This window comes from Macrotis lagotis, chromosome 1 (assembly GCF_037893015.1).
Source record: "Macrotis lagotis isolate mMagLag1 chromosome 1, bilby.v1.9.chrom.fasta, whole genome shotgun sequence".
Classification (NCBI taxonomy): domain Eukaryota; kingdom Metazoa; phylum Chordata; class Mammalia; order Peramelemorphia; family Peramelidae; genus Macrotis; species Macrotis lagotis.
The window spans coordinates 625,540,496-625,557,068 of NC_133658.1; the positions used below are offsets into that span (position 1 = coordinate 625,540,496).

The following is a 16,573-nucleotide window of genomic DNA, read 5'->3' on the forward strand; positions in this document are numbered from 1 at the left end:
AAATTATTATTACATAATCCTTTATCTGAGCCCTGAAAAACATGTTTTAGAATAACCCACTATATTGGAATCAGTTGCCACTGATTCATTGACTATTTTTCCTTTTCAGTTATGGTTGGCTTTGAGGTGCCTTGCTCTTGGAGACAATGCTTTGTCATTGATACCAAACTGGATTAGATGGCTCTAATAATGAGAAAAGTCTTCTAAATGGATTTCACATAATCAGAAGTCACACAGGTTTCAAAATCTCTGCAATAAAATTCTGATTTCTTCAGGAAGTTATAAAAATTTCATCCTAGACCAGTGACTCTAGTCCCTGATTGAAAATTCATACAATATGGATCAGGGCAGCATACAACAGGAATGGGAGGAATGGGAGTATTAACCTATGAATTTCCCAGGCTGGGACATTTTTGACAATCTCAGCTTCCTGGGTGGACAATGTCATTTTCCAAAGCTGGTAATTTGTTAGGATTATGGGTTTTAAAGTTGGAAGGGATCTTAGAGGCCATGGAATCTAAGCCACTCTAAAAGAACAAAAAGATCTACAGTTCTATACAGTATTTTCTGCTTCTGTTCTTAGGACAATATCTGCTGAGTGGCAGAAATAGGAATAGAGGCACTGAGAATTCTAAATTTATAATATGTCTACAAATGTTACTTGACTTGTTTATGCTTTAAATAAGAGGTTTTTGTCCAGTGACCAATGATTTGGTATACCATTGAAAGAACTGACTTGTGTTAATAATTATATTTACCTCATCAATGAAGCAGAAGATAATAATTAAAGCAAACTGGAATGAATCATTTTTTCAAGCGGAATCTAGAAAAGTAAAGGTCTTGTTTACCCATAGCAGGGGTACCATGAACTGAGTTGGTAAGGGGAAAAGGCTACTTTGACCTAGAATTCTCACTCATCCTGTGTACTCAGAAAATGGGCTTTATCCTAGAAATACATGATGGAAACTTCATACCCAGATTCACTCCATGGAGACTTTGGAGGTAGGATTCAAGGCTGAATATTGCTCCCAGTCCAGGAGAGAAACCCAAAGATGCCAGGGTGCCCAAGACTCAAGTCCAAGATATGACTTTAGAGTAATAACTTGGGGGGGGAAGTAGGCTATATAGAAATAAACCTACACTATGAATTTGATGCCCCTTACTTTTCCCAAAAAACTGGGGGAGGGGGTAAAATGGAGATATTGTTTCTTTTTCTGAATGGGGGAGGGGAAGATTCTAGTTGTTAGCATTCTAACTTTGAAATAAATATTGCTTTGAAAAACTTAAAAAACCCTCCAAATGGAAAAACTGGGTCACATGTTTTCCTTGGGGAAACAAAGAAAGAACTGGATAAATTAATTTCATTTTGTCACTAAAAACAATAAAAAACATAATATCATGTGTCCTTAGTTCATATTGACTTGAAGGCTTATAATTCTCAATATCAAAAAGACTACCTTGCAGATAAATAACTAATATTTCTATAAAACTTAAAGGTTTGCAGAGAATTTTATAAATGCAAAATAATTTACAAAATACTTTACAACTTTACAAATGTTGTCCTATTTTGATCCTCATAACCATCTTGTGAGAGTGCTATCCTATTTTTATAGATAGAGAAACTGAGGCTGAAAAAGAATAAATGACTTACCAAACTTCATCAGCTAGTAAGTGTCTGAGACAAGATTTGAATTTGGATTTTGTTGACTTCAGTAATTCTGATTTTTTCTATTACTCCTCTGAAGTCAATTGATGCAATAAAATCTTTTGCAACAGAGAAGAAATATTAAAAAGAATTAAGAAAATTTTGACAAGAACCCTCAAAGAAAGCCATCACATAGTTTATAGTCATTGCGTTTGTCAGCTTTTCACAATATCCTGAGATCATTCAAAACAGCTTCAGAATCCATCATATCCTTTCTTGAGTCCTCACTTGGTGAAAAGCTCATTTTACTCTTTCCCCTTCCACCATTATCATGAACTTGTTGAGAATAAAATATTATAGTTTAGGCTTAAAAAATGAACAAATCCAAGGATTTGCTGACAGCATTCCACAGGAAGAATGCAGAAATAACATATAGTACAAACCCTCCCCATGCCCCAGGCATAATCTTATGAACAAGAGAAGTTCTCTTGGAAGAAAAGTTATTCTCCCCAATGCCAATTTCCTGTCTCAAGCCTGAACCGTCTTGCTATAGGAAATGTGGGAAGTATAGTGCCAGCAAGGATGATAAAAACATTAAAGTCCTCTAGAAAAGTACCTTTTTTGTCTTATGGGATAATACAGTTCAGGGAGTTCAGATAGTATATAACTGCAAATCCAATTTGGCCAAGATCTAACACTTTTCCTTTTCTGTAATATCTATTGTAATATTCATTGTCACTGAAATAAGATGAATAGGTAGCTATTATCTATGTTATGTTTAGAATTATAACAGCTCTCAGGAAGTGAATAGTAATCTATTAGGGTATTGTATGCAGTCTGTATGGTTTGCATAATTTAGTGACCTGTGCAATTTAACATATACATATATATTTCTCTATATATATTTATGTATAAATAACTACATTAAAATAAATACAGAGATTAGTCAACAATTTTCTTTAAGTGGCCCATAAGCCTAGAAATAAATGTGAAAATTTTAAAAAAGAAACAATAAAATATTCTCTTCATACTTTTATTCTATAATTTTAATAGTTTTATCAATTACAATTAATCTTGGTTTCCCACTTATATTGTAATATGCTTCTATTTTTTCTCAGAAGAAGCTCCAACTCTTTTCTTGTTTCCAGTCTTCAAGAACCTTTCATAACTTTTATATTAGAAACCTCTGAGCTCTATTTAGCTGATTGCTTGCCATTTCACAGCCTGGAATCTGTAGCATCATAGCTTAAACACTTAGAATCTACTGTGATATCTCCTCAAAATGACTCTAAAGAGACTCTAATCATCATGTCTACACAGGCAGTGTAAGCAGCATTTTCCCCTAATCATCTAGTAGAACTGTCATCCTCTTACTCATCTGAGACTTACTATTATATGGCTACCAACAAACTGTAATTTCTAAATTCAGTGGCCTCTTAGTCCCCACCTTAACTTCTCTTCTGAAACTCTCTCTTCTACTTGAGTTTTCACATCATTACTATTTCCCCATTCTTTTCTTATTTGATGGGACCTTCTCTCAGACTTTGTTGTTGTTGTTGTTGTTGTTGTTGTTGTTCAATAAGTTTATTGGCTTAATCTGAAAATCTTCATAGAAAATTACAGATTTTGATGTTTTAGCTATCAGCCACACATTCCAGGGCTCTGAGAAAACTTGCCTTCTTCTGAGCAACTCTCTCTTTCTTCTGGGCAAGGGGCATTTTGGGGCAGTGCCATCTTTTCTTTTTAACTTACCTCTTGGGTTTCTTTTCATACACTGGATTCTCCCGGATACCAGCATGAGCTTTCTTGTACATCTCCTCCATCATGTAGGGAGTTATGTTGTTCTTTATGTACTGTGAAAATTTTTTTATAAGCATCTTCATTTCCTTCCATAAGATAGTGCATATAATTGCAACATTTTGGCCCATGATGTGTTTTTGATATACTTCAGCATTGAATTCCTTACTTTCTGAATCATACCCTGGGAAGCATTTGGTACTGTGAGGAATAGACAAACCACCATACACAGCTCCCTTAAGAGCCCCAAACACTTTGTTTCCAGTGGTAGTTCTGGCAAGATCTGCATCCAGGTAGCATGTAAAAGCCCCAGGCTGACCATCAATGCTTTCCACATTGTACTCATCTCCAGTCACTTCCACCTGGCCTTCATAGATCTTGTCCATGCCAAATCTGTTTAGAAGCCTGCAGGCTAGCAGCAGGCCTGTACAGTAAGCTGCAGCATAGTTTGTCAGGCCAACCTTCACACCATACTTGGGTAACTCATGGGCATAGGTTGCACAGACAATCATATCCCCTTCTATATGGGCATAAGCAATCTGGCAGATGATGTCTCTGTTGGTGACATGGAGATCATCCTGTACTTGGGGGTGTTGTACTTGTTTTTGTCCTGGATCACCAGCCACTTCCGCGCATAGTAGTCCATCTTTCCCTCTCTCTGTCTCCAGAACTTCACCTGGAACCTCTTGAAGTAGGCCTTGTTCTTCACAACTTTCATGAACCCCATCCTACTGAATGAGACCCGTGCCCTCAGCACAGACCAGCAGGTCTTGCAGCACTAGGGGGAAAGGCCTCTCAGACTTTCTATAACTGACTTATCTCTGTAGATATAGCAGAGGTCTTTTCTCTAGAGCTCTCTCTCTCTCTCTCATCTCATTGGCTTCCTTAGGCTAACATTTTTTTCTATGAATATGAATCTAAAATTGACAAACCTCACCCTTCACTATTTTGATCTCTTGTATTTCCAACTGAAAAATAAACATCTCACCCTGGTTGTCCCATAAATAGCTCAGACTCAATATGTTCTAAATAGAACTATTACCTTCCTTCTTAAACTTAATCCTCTTCCAAACTCCCTTATTTGCAAAAAAGACCTCCCCATCCTTCAAGTTTCCTAAGTTTTCAATTGATCTCTGACTGGCTTAATAACAATAATAATAGCAGGAGCTTTTATTTACTGAGTTAACTCTTTCCTACAGTCAGTTGAAATAGTACTCCTTCATTAGAATATCAATTTATGGCACACACCTCTCAATTCATTTCATTAAATATTGCAGTTCCCCACCCTTTCCCCCAGAATTGTGCTTCCATCATCAGTGGCAATACCTGGAATAGACTTTTCCATACACTGACATAGCCTGACAATTCTGTAACTTTCAAGCTTCGGAGGTTAAGGGAAAAAAACACATGATCACAATATGCATCAAAAGCAAGACTTGAAGACAGGTTTTCTAGAAGACCAACCTTCTACCCACCACATACTAAATTGCTTCTCAACATTTTCTCTGAACTCTCTATTGTTGAGATCATTACATGGAAATAAATCTTTGGCAAAAGATGACTGGAATTTCTTCTACAATATGGTATTGCCCACTGCTTGACTCTCTAAGGATGCATAATCTTTTTATTTCAGAATGTATGAAATGTGTTTTTTGAGAAAAATAGTATTTTATAATAGTATCCCACACACACACACACACACACACGTCTGGACCTTCTCTTTTCCCTGATATTTCACTTGGTAATCAAATCAGCAACCATGGTTTCAATTTTCATCTCTATTTGATGATCTACTTATCCAATACTAATATCTGTACTAAACTCCAAACTAGCAGTTTCAATTTCCTATTAGATATTTCAACATAGTTGTTCTGTAGACATCTTGACCACAATATATCCCAAACTGAAATCATTATCTTTTCCCTTCCCCAAGTAAAACTCCTCCCTCACTCCATCCCTCCCACAACTTCCCTATCATTGTCCAGGGCACCACCATGCTCTTAATACCCAGACTCACAACAATTTTCATGCTCAAGTTTTCACTCTCTCTTTCTCTTAACCCCTCTCCTATCAATCCCATTGCCAAGTTTCATCAAATATAATATATTCTATTCTCTCCTTCAATGCTGCCACTACACATCAACTCATACCTAGACTATTCCAATAACCTTCTAGCTAGTCTCCCTCAAATCTTCCCCATTTTTATTTATTCTTCATTCATCATTCCTCTATTCAATAAATTCCAGGTGCTTATTAATATCTCCAGAATTAAATGCAAAATGCTATTTTACTTTTAAATTCCTTCATCAACTGACCCCTTCCTATCTTTAGTATTCTACAATTAAGTGTTCTACAATCCACTAACACAGGCTTCCTTTTTGTTCCTTGGACAAGACATTCCATTTTTCCCCTTGAGTATTTTCATGGGTGGTCCTTTAATTCTCTTCCGCCTCAACTCTGTTGCCTGGTTTCTTGGCTACCTTCAAGCCCCAATTAAATTCCCATCTTCCAGAGGAAATCTTTCTTGATTCTTCTCAAGTATTTATCCTCTGTTAATTGTCTCCAATTTAATCCATATGTGAGCATCTAAATGGTGTAATGGATAGAAGCTGGGCCTAGAGTCAAAAAGACTTAGTTTCCTGAGTTCAAATCTGACCTCAGACCTCTACTAGCCATCTAACTCTGGACAAATCACTTAATCCTGTTTGCCTCAGGCACTCAGGCATTCTGGAAAGCAACCTGAAATTATATGACAGAATTGAAACTGTTTATGCCCTTTGACCCCTTGATCCAACAAATTGGTTGTTTACCTCCTAGCATGTCAAAGAGAGGAAGAAAGGACTCATATATGAAATATATGAAAAATATTCTTAGTAGCATTGCTAATGGGTATAGAATTGACATCAGAGTCAGGAAGACTTAGATTCATTCATATCTTCTATACATATTAGCTATGAGACCTTGGGCATTTTACTTATCTTCCCAAAATTTCCTAGAAACAACCAAAGGTAAGTTTGTTGAGTTGGTGATGATCTGTATTGGTAGATTTCTCGCACAAACACATATATGCATATACATATATATGTATTTGTGTGTGTTTATATACATATAGTGTGTGCGTGTGTGTGTGTGTGTGTGTGTCTTCTTTAGAAGTTGCTCTTTTTTTGGGGGGGGTGGCTGAACAAATTATATTATGTACCTAAGGTACCATTTGATTGTTCTACAAGAAACAATATCAAGAATTCAGAGAAACATGGGAAGAAATATTGTGTTGCCCCCAGTCATCACTGCCTTCCCCTGATTGAGTTCTTTGGGCCTTCTTTGTATAAATTTTACATTTAGTTTTCATTGTTGAGTATTTTTCTTTTATAATAGAATGTAAACTGTTCCAATTTTGTGTTTATATATCCACCATCTAGTACGGTACCTACCATATGATAAATGTTTATAGGTGATTCTTAAATTAATAAAGGAACCAAATAATTTGATGCTTAGGCCAAATCCATTTTACAGATCAGGAAATTAAGATGTGTAGAGGTTAAGAGCTGATCTTAAAATCACAGAGTCTAGAAGTGGATTGGAATTCCAAATCCAGTCTTCTTTGCATATCTCCACAATATCATACCCTAGGGCAGAGGCAGTAGACTTTACCATGTGACTGCCAACACTCCCACCATGACTGGAACCAGATTAAAATGTAATTAAGAAATATTTTAGGGACAGCTAGGTGACAGTGTATAGGGCACCAGTCCTGGAGTCAGGAGTACCTCAGTTCAAATCTGGCCTCAGACACTTAATAATTACCTAGCTGTGTGGCCTTGGGCAAGCCACTTAACCCCATTTGCCTTACAAAAAATAAAAAAAGAAAAGAAAACTAAAAGAAATAAAATAAAAAAGAAATATTTAACAAATAAATAAAAAATGGATAATATTCCATTTCAGACCTAGCATTCTGCCAGTAGGAACACTGTACAAATAAGTGGCCATTTTTTTCTTTTTTGAGTTGGACAACACTGTCCTAGATGACCCATTGTTATCAAGTCATTATTTTGTATGTAAATAAACATCAGTCTAATATATAGGTAGTATGATCTAGCAGATGATGTCATCTAAGGCTATTCTATCAGAGTCCATGTTCTGGTTACTCTGATTAAATTTTAGTATATTTGATTACTGGTCTGGTGATGGACTATATGTTACAAGAACCTTTCCTAATTTCAAGAAGATACATTACTAGAGAGTTGCTGACCAAGTGATTAATTTTAGTAGCCCCAGCAACTCAACATATCATTTTCTAAGGCAAGGCAGGACTTTAATCAAGATTGTGGGAGGTCCTCACCCTGAAATCACAAAATCTTAAAATATTTAAGGAAGGGTTATAAACACAATGTAAAAATTTCCTAAGGTCTTCATTCATTGTATTTCTAAAATATTGCCATTTGTATCATTCACTGAATAATGTAAATGAAAGCACGAATGCAAATATATAATGTATAAAACCATAAACCCAATATGAGGCAGAGTAACCAACTTGGTACAGTATCTACAAAAGAACACAGGTCAAAAAAAGATAATAAACAAATAATTTTGATGAGGATGATGACTATGACCAAGAATATCTAGTGTGAGAAATCAAAGGGCTTATTTCAATACTATCAAAATGTTATGGACCATAGGAGTTCTTTCTTTCCAAGAAGGGCAGAACCCAATGTATTTTTTTAAAAAAGAGTAAATCAAATAACGTAGAACTTTGTTTCCCTGCTAGCACACACTAGAAGGCTCCCTTTTTTATCCCTAGGTTGATTCCTACCAAGGGACCTGGGGTAGATCTGGCCTTCCCATACAGTCTCATTGAAACTGACTCTATTGCCAACTCAGGGCCATTTGCTTCAGACCATTAGCAGCTTAGCAAGCAATGCATAAGGGAAACTGCCAATGTGATTGAAATTTGGGACCAACTATACACCCCTAAAGACCAACGTTCAAATAAAATCAAGCACTTTAAGAGGAGAGAAAAATTATGGGGTCCATAGAAATGATCTTTGGGCCACATTTCAGTACAAGATGTGAGTTAGCACAAAATTTGTCTCTTTGACTTACAACAGAGAAAAAGCAAAACAATTCTACAATCAGTCGCACAAACCTGAGTTTTCTCCCTGGTGATAGATGCTCCTCTGGCACACTAATGCTTTTAATATAAAAAATTTCAAATGCACAAATACAGAATGAGAGAGACTGACTTTGACAGAAATCTAAGGTAAAAAATTATATCTAGGAATGTTTGTGGGTTACAAGCTTGATGTGAAGGAATAATGTGATGTTTATGTCATGAAATTTTATGTTAACTTAGGTTGCATTAATGAAAGCAATATCAAGATTGTCTAAATACTTCTATGCATGTTCTGTTATAATAGTTTATCGTGATATGGAGGTGACTAATAATGGTTCAGTATGTTTCTAATTGCAGATAACATCATTCCAAAGACCCCAACAAAATCAAGTTATAACTAGAAAGAGATGACTGGTGTTTTGTTTTAGAGTACAAAATACAAAAAAATATTGGGAAGTCCTGTAACACATCAGCAGTATCGAAATATCCAAATTTAGCATTTAGGCAGCAAGGAAAATAGTTAAAATAGGAAGTTACCAGATGATATTTCCTCCTCGTGAATTAGCACTTCAGGTGAATTCTTTCCTTTTCATACATGTCACCTTATTTTCTTATCCTTTCTTTCATACAGTTTCAAAGTATTCCATAGAAGTTGATTTGAGGGCATTTTCCATGTCACAAAAATACTCAGAGTCTGATTGAACATCTGTCTGGTATATTACAAAGTGTTATTTTTGCATTTGCGTAAAGAAATAGATTAGATGATCTGAAGTTAAAAGTCCCAAATCTAAGTCTGTGATTCAAAGAATTTTCTTATTTTAATTTTTTTAGATTTTTCAAGGCAATGGGGTTAAGTGGCTTGCCCAAGGCCACATGGCTAGGTAATTATTAAGTGTCTGAGGTCAGATTTAAACCCAGGTACTCCTGACTCCAAGGCTGGTGCTCTATCCACTGCGCTGCCTAGCCGCCCTGATTCCATGAAATTTTAAGCTATGTCTTCCTAGAAGATATTTTTCTCCCTTATAAAATTAAATTTGCCTGTTCCCTTTGAGTTTTAGATTTCTATGAATTCTCTTATTTCTACAAAATTAAACTGCAATTATACAAAAATTTCAAAAGGTCTCAGGAAAGCAGTTAGTGAAAAATAAACCATATTTTACTGTTACTAAAAACCAAACAAACAAAAAACCCAAAATATTTAATCATGCTTATAAGATTTAATAATTGTTGAAAAATTTTCATCACATGACAAGAAGTAATGCTATTCTCAAAATTGATGATAAGACAACATGACAATTGATCTTGATTCATTTCTTATTTTTTTTAAATTAAGAACCTTTCCCATTTTCTTACCATTTTAGTCCCCCAAGAAAGGGATAATTTTATTTTAGAAAGAAACTCCTTGGCAAAAAATTGATTAGGAAAGATCCTGAATGAATGCAAATCATTTCTACAATGGAAAAAAATGACTTTTTTTTTTTTGGTTAGAGTGGTTTTCCAGTCACATGCTTCAGTGGATTTTTCAGGGAAAGTGGATCAATAACAATAATCATTCATATTTCTATAGCACAATAAGGTTTCTCTCAGTTCTTTCAGGAAGGTAATACCCCCCTTTAATGGATGAGGAAGTATAGGCACATGGAAATTAAGGGCTTTCTCAGAGGCTACACAGGGACTGAGATTTGAATAGAAGTGTTCTAAATCTAAGACCAGAACTCTGCATTATGTCACATAACCAGTCCATTCAATTCAGAGCTGTCAAAACCCCTGAACTGACCACTATTTCTCATCTCTCAAAAATGAACAATGTTTATATTAAGCTGATAATGTCTTTGGTTAAGCTCCAATTCAGTGATGATAATTTAAAAAAGAAAAGTTAGGTAAGCATTAATCTATTACCCTTGTTCCATGTTTCAGATCTCCCTTGTTCTTTTTTTTTCCTCCCAAACTAAACTTGTTCCCCAGAAAATCAATTTTAAAGAACATAATCTGATCTCCTACTGATCTTCATGTTTCCTGGCTTCACAGTCAGAAAAGCCAGGAAGACTGACATCATCCTTTGAGCTTAGTCATTCAAAGGCAAGTCCCAGTGCTCCAGAAGTACTTGAATTATTGGATCATTTCCTTGGACCCCTAGTGAGAGGACCTGTTCTGATCCCTAAGCTAGCAAGGGAGAAGAAAACAAGTCAGTCCTGGGCAATTTTCTGCTTCCAAACCTTATACTGCCTTTTCCCAATCTAATAATTTTTAAACACATTTTAGATAAAAGATGTGATTTTTTAATAATTTTCCTTTGACTCTAGTTACAATACTCTGAGAAGTGAATCTGTTTGTATTATTTCTTACCATTTTAAAAATGATATTTGTTTTTCATGGAAAAAAATTATAATATTTTCAGGCAAACTGCTTTTGTGTGCTTTAGTTATCTTCAATAATGTCAACAGTTTCTTGTTTGTTGTTGGTAGCTTTTGTGTATGAGTATGTGTATGTGTGTCTGTCGTCCTTTGCTTTCTGTGTCACCGTCTTGCTATCTTTCCTTTTGTCGTTCTTTCCTTGTCTCTCCTTCCATCTCTCTCTCTCTCTCTCTCTCTCTCTCTCTCTCTCTCTCTCTCTCTCTCTCTCTCTCTCTCTCTTTCTGTATGTCTTTCTTTATTTCAAAAATTCTCTCTAAAAGCAAAACAACAAAAACAAATCCTCTCTAGGAAAACAAGATGGATTTGCTTTCCTTGTTCCATTTGTATCCTCATGCTCTGTCCCCTTTATTCTAGCTGCACATACATTCTGAGACTGAATACTTATCCAACAAAAAAGCCTCCACTAATTAAAGCATGTCTGAATGTGTGTAGTGTCTGCCGGCTCCTTCTGTCTCAGAAATCTCAAGAAAAATTCCTTTCAATTACCCAATAAATATGCACAACCATTGTACCATGTAGTCACCCACCAACCACAGTCAAATTCAAAGTGTGTTTCCTTTTGAATATTCAACCTCCTTATCTTTGATTTTCAACTCCTTTTCTTGATGACTAGAAACAAGGCCCCTTGGTGTTCCAAGACTACACAGAGGAGCTCTTGGAGAGCAGATTCTAGCTATACTTGAAATGATTCACATGGGATAAGTCACAGCATGTTTTTGAAACAGTAATATTTAACATTTATGATTAAGCCCAATTGGCACACCAATGAGAAGTTGTACTTTGCAAAATAAAAGAGAATATAATGACTATATGGATATTTAGATATCCAAACCTGCGGACTTATCCCTTAGCAGTGTGAGCATACAAATAGTTGTTATATTGGATCAATGGAAGTTGGTCCACTTTTTTTACTCAGATACAAGATGACTCTATAAGCATCTGCTCCCATTTCTTTATCCCTATCTTGAAGAAATTTTCGTTGTTTGCTTAAAAGAACATTGGCTAGGGGCAGCTAGGTGGCGCAGTGGATAAAGCACCAGCCCTGGAGTCAGGAGTACCTGGGTTCAAATCTGGTCTCAGATACTTAATAATTACCTAGCTGTGTGGCCTTGGGAAAACCACTTAACCCCGTTTGCCTTGCAAAAACCTAAAAAAAAAAAAAAAAAAAAAAAAAAAAGAACATTGCCTGATTGGGTTATGATAGGTTAAGTATAGGGAAAGTATTGAAGCATTCACTTTGGAATTCTGTTTTCATCTAGCATAAAAAAAAGGGAACTGAGGAGTCCCAGTGCTTGAGTTCAAGTTTCTGAATCTGGCACTTGCTAACTTTGAGTCAATGGACAATCAGTCAGTCAATCGATTGTTGTCCTAGTTCAGTCATTCAGTCATGTCTGAATCTCTTTGACCCCATGGACAAACAAATTCACGCCAATTCCTTCTATCCTCCATTATCTCCTGGAGTCTGTCCAAGCTCATGTTTATTGCTTCCATGACACTGTTTATGCATGCCATCCTTTATAGGCACTTCCTCCTTGATGTCTATCAAAGAATCAAGGTCTTTTCCAACGAGTCCTGCCTTGTTATTCTGTGATCAAAGTATTTAAGATTCAGCTTCAGTATTTGTCCTTCAATGAATAGACTGAATTAATTTCTTTAATTATTGACTTATTTGATCTCTTTCCTGTACAAGAGACTCTTCTCCAGAACTACAATTCAAAAGTGTCCAATTTGCTATTGGAAAAACCACTGCTTTGACTATGTAAAGATTTGCTGACAAGGCAATTTTTCTACTTTCAGTATGCTCTCCAAATTTACCATAGCTTTCTTTCCAAGGAGCAAGTGACTTTTAATATCATGGCTGCAGTCCAAGAATATAAAATCTGACACTACTTCCATTTCTTCTTCCCATATTTGCCAAGAAGCAATGGGACAAGTTATAAAAATATTAATTTTTTTGATATTAAGCTTCAAGCCATCTTTTACACTCCCCTCTTTCATCCTCATCAAGAAGCTTCTTAATTATTCTGAGATTGTTGATATTTCTTCCCTCAACCTTCATTTCCATTTTAATTCCTCCAGTCAGACATTTTGCATGATATTCTCAGCACATGTTATATAAAAAAAGTGATAATATACATCCTTGTTGTGATTCCCCCCATTTTAAACCAATCAGTTGCTTCATGTCCAATTCTAACTGTTTCTTCTTAGCCCATATTCAAATTCTTCAGGAGACAAGTAAAATGATTTACTGTTCCCCTTTCTTTGAAACCTTGCCACATTTTGATGTGACCCACATAGTCAATATACCATTATTAAGTTTCAGTTAGAGTGTTAAGTTCTGAGGATACAAAGAAAAGTGAAATGTCTCAGTCAACTTAAAAACTATGTGGATAAAATATCCATATAAAACATAGAGACAATTAGAGTAGGTATAATGAAAAGAATGTTGCAGTTTATTTTATATGAGACCTTGGACAAGTCATCTAACTTCATAGGTATCGATTGCCTTGTCAATAAATTAAGGAGCTTGGGGAAGACTGTCAAAACTCATGTTCAGCTTTAAATCTATGATCTATATGAATGCTTTGATAGGCAGCTTCCCAATCCTTAGCCTATCATAACATATATACATATATATGTGTATATATGTTGCATTTCTAGTATTATTTTATAATCTGCTAATTCCAATTCATAGCACAATGGCTGAGACCTAATAGCTTTTAATAAATTCTTCTTGAGGCAATTAGGTGGAGCAGAAGATGGATAGAGCACCAACTTTAGAATCAGGAGAAACCGATTTCATAGACTTACTAACTGTGTGACCCTGAGCAAGTCATTTAATTTGCCTTTCCCCAACCCCCCCCCCCAATTGCTTCTTAAGCTTTTCTATTCTTGTTTGAAGTTTAGTAGAAAGATAAGGAAGAGAATCAGAACATTCAGGATACAAGATGGCCACTTCACGTCTGCCACTATTCTGACAAACTGCGATGTGCTATGGACCAGGAACATGACATATAATATGAAAGTACTGTTTTAACATGCCAGGGGTCTACTAAAATGTTTTTGAGTCCATTTAAATACTTAAAAAGAAGCAGCAAAACCCGGTTATTTTACTAGCTAGCTATGAGACCTTAGAAAAGTCATTCAGCTTCTCATCTCTCAAGTTAGAATAATTCTTCTTCCTAACTTCTTTGCTATCTTCACTCATTCAAGTATTAATATCATACTATAGACCAGACACTAGACATCAGCTTGGATACTGAGATTTCAGACAAATGCAAATTCTCTTAAGGAGCTTACATTCTATGAGGGGAAATGACATGGTATAATAGGATCACAGCTAAAGAACTGGAACAGAACAAAGAGACAATTGATTTCCAAATTCTTAATTTTATAGATGAGAAAACTCATCTGTAAAAACAAAGTAGTCATATGACTTGCCCATAGTCATTCAAGCAGAATATGAATACAAATTTTTCTAATGCCAAATTCCAGATTCTTTCTCCTTTGCCTTGTTGCCTTTTTATGTACATGCATAAAATCACATAGTACAATACAAAGAGTAGCTATTATCACTAGATACACAGCTTAAGACAGCTCTCTGTTTCAGTTTCCATAGTTACAAACCACACTTGGCAAAACTGTCTAAGTTTGATAACTATTGAAGAAAAGTTAATATTTACAAAAAATTTTATGAGGCAGCTAGGTGGTACAGTGAATAAAACACCAGACTAGGATTCAGAAGACACTTCTTCATTCATTCAAATCCAGTCTCAGACATTTACTAGCTGTGTGACTCTGGGCAAGTCATTTAACCCTGTTGGGTCAGTTCTTCATCTGTAAAATGAGCTGAAGAAGAAAATGGCAAACCAATGCAGTATCTTTGGCAAAAGTCTCAAATGTGGTTCCAAAGAGTTGTAAATAACTGAACAATAACTCAACAATAACAAAACAAAAATTCTGGGATGTAAGTGCTATATTTAGGTGGAGAGCAATACTTACCAGGACTAAAATGTTTTCTTAATTTGTCTTCTTTTTTTTTTTCTAGAGAGTCTTTCCTTTTCATTCTCTATGTGAATTTGCACTAAATAGCATCCCCTTTCAGGAGAGATTTATGATTTGAACAATTACCTGAAAATGACAAAACTAAAACATAAATTTCATAATCTCTGGTGATCTGTGGGGATCTTCTTGAATTTCCTTTAAGACTTTCCCAGGAAGAAAGTCCTTTGTAAATCTGACTTAGTTTTCAGGAGTTTGAAAAATTAATTTTTTCCAAAGACATTTCTTAGCTCTAGATTTCCGTAGAATCATGTAATTCAAAGAGGTCTCAGCGACCACCTAACTGAATTCATATCTGAAACCCTTTTGAATGTAACAAGGACAATCATGAATTTCATTTTTTAATGTGTATTTTTCTCCCATATGTGTCTTGAACTGAAAAATGCATTAAGATGAGTTTGAAAATTTGAAGCAAACTTCTTAGAGGAAATAGACCAAAGTCTTGCCAGTAAGCATTCTCACAAAGAGTTGAAGGCAATTTTCTGAAGCCTTTAAAGCAATTAATGTTGAAGTTCAGAGCAGGGTAAAGCCTTGTCACTTGAAGAGTCATAGCAATAATAATTATTATTATAAACAATAATAATGGTTAGCATTTGCATATTGTTTTGAAGTTTGGAAAGCACTTTATATATGCAAACTCATTTGACTTCACTGCTTACTTTTAGGGGGTTATTTATCTGGGTCACCACTTGGCCTAGCTAGGACAAAAGTATTAGTGATCCACCCTCTGGCCACTGGTGATCAATTTTAATCACATGGTACTTTCAGTTTTCAGGTTATAAAGTGGTTTCCACTGCCAGTCTGGGAAGTGTGATAACCCAGAGTTCTGCTAAGCCCTCTAGGAGGCTCAGTAAAGAGACAACAGGCTATGAAGTCTGAAAGATCTAATTTAAATCAGAGTACAGACATGTGCTGATTATATGACAATGGGACATCATTTAACTTCTTATTGTCTCAGTTTCCTTAACTGTAAAATGAGAATAATAACAGTATTTATCTCCCAGGGTTGTTGTGAAGATCAGAGATATCTGCAAAGCATTTAGCAAAATCTCTAACATGTAATAAGTGATTAATAAATCCTTGTTTCCTTCCTAAACAGCAAATTTATCATGTTAAATGTTATAAGGATAAGGTTTTATATATATATATATATATATATATATATATATATATATATATATATATATATATATATCTCCTGGCTTTATTATTTTAGAGGAAAATAATTGATTTTTGATAGAAAAGTCCTTCAAAAATATTCAGAAGCAAACAGGTGCTCTTGGTCTGCCATAAAATCATGGTTCCATCTGAACTTGTCTTTCACTCTCAGATACTTCCAGATAAACTCTCATTGGAATATTATATTTGCTTCAGCTTGGTCTACCATTCTAGGATCAAATCCTAGGGAATCAATATTTATTCTGGTTTTACCTGTCTTATCTTCCCTTCTGCCGCCCCCCCCCCTTTCAAACACACACACACACACACACACACACACACACACACACACACATACACACACATACACAGACATACACACCTATA

At 35.4% G+C, this 16,573-nt stretch overlaps 1 long non-coding RNA gene and 1 pseudogene across 1 annotated transcript in view; one reads left to right on the forward strand and one right to left on the reverse strand.

Annotated features, from left to right (window-relative positions):
• Window positions 1-16,573, forward strand: part of LOC141522089 (uncharacterized) — a 188,351-nt gene that overhangs the window by 12,602 nt on the left and 159,176 nt on the right. The gene's annotated exons all lie outside the window — the stretch shown is intronic.
• Window positions 3,280-4,169, reverse strand: LOC141522084 (large ribosomal subunit protein uL18-like; annotated as a pseudogene).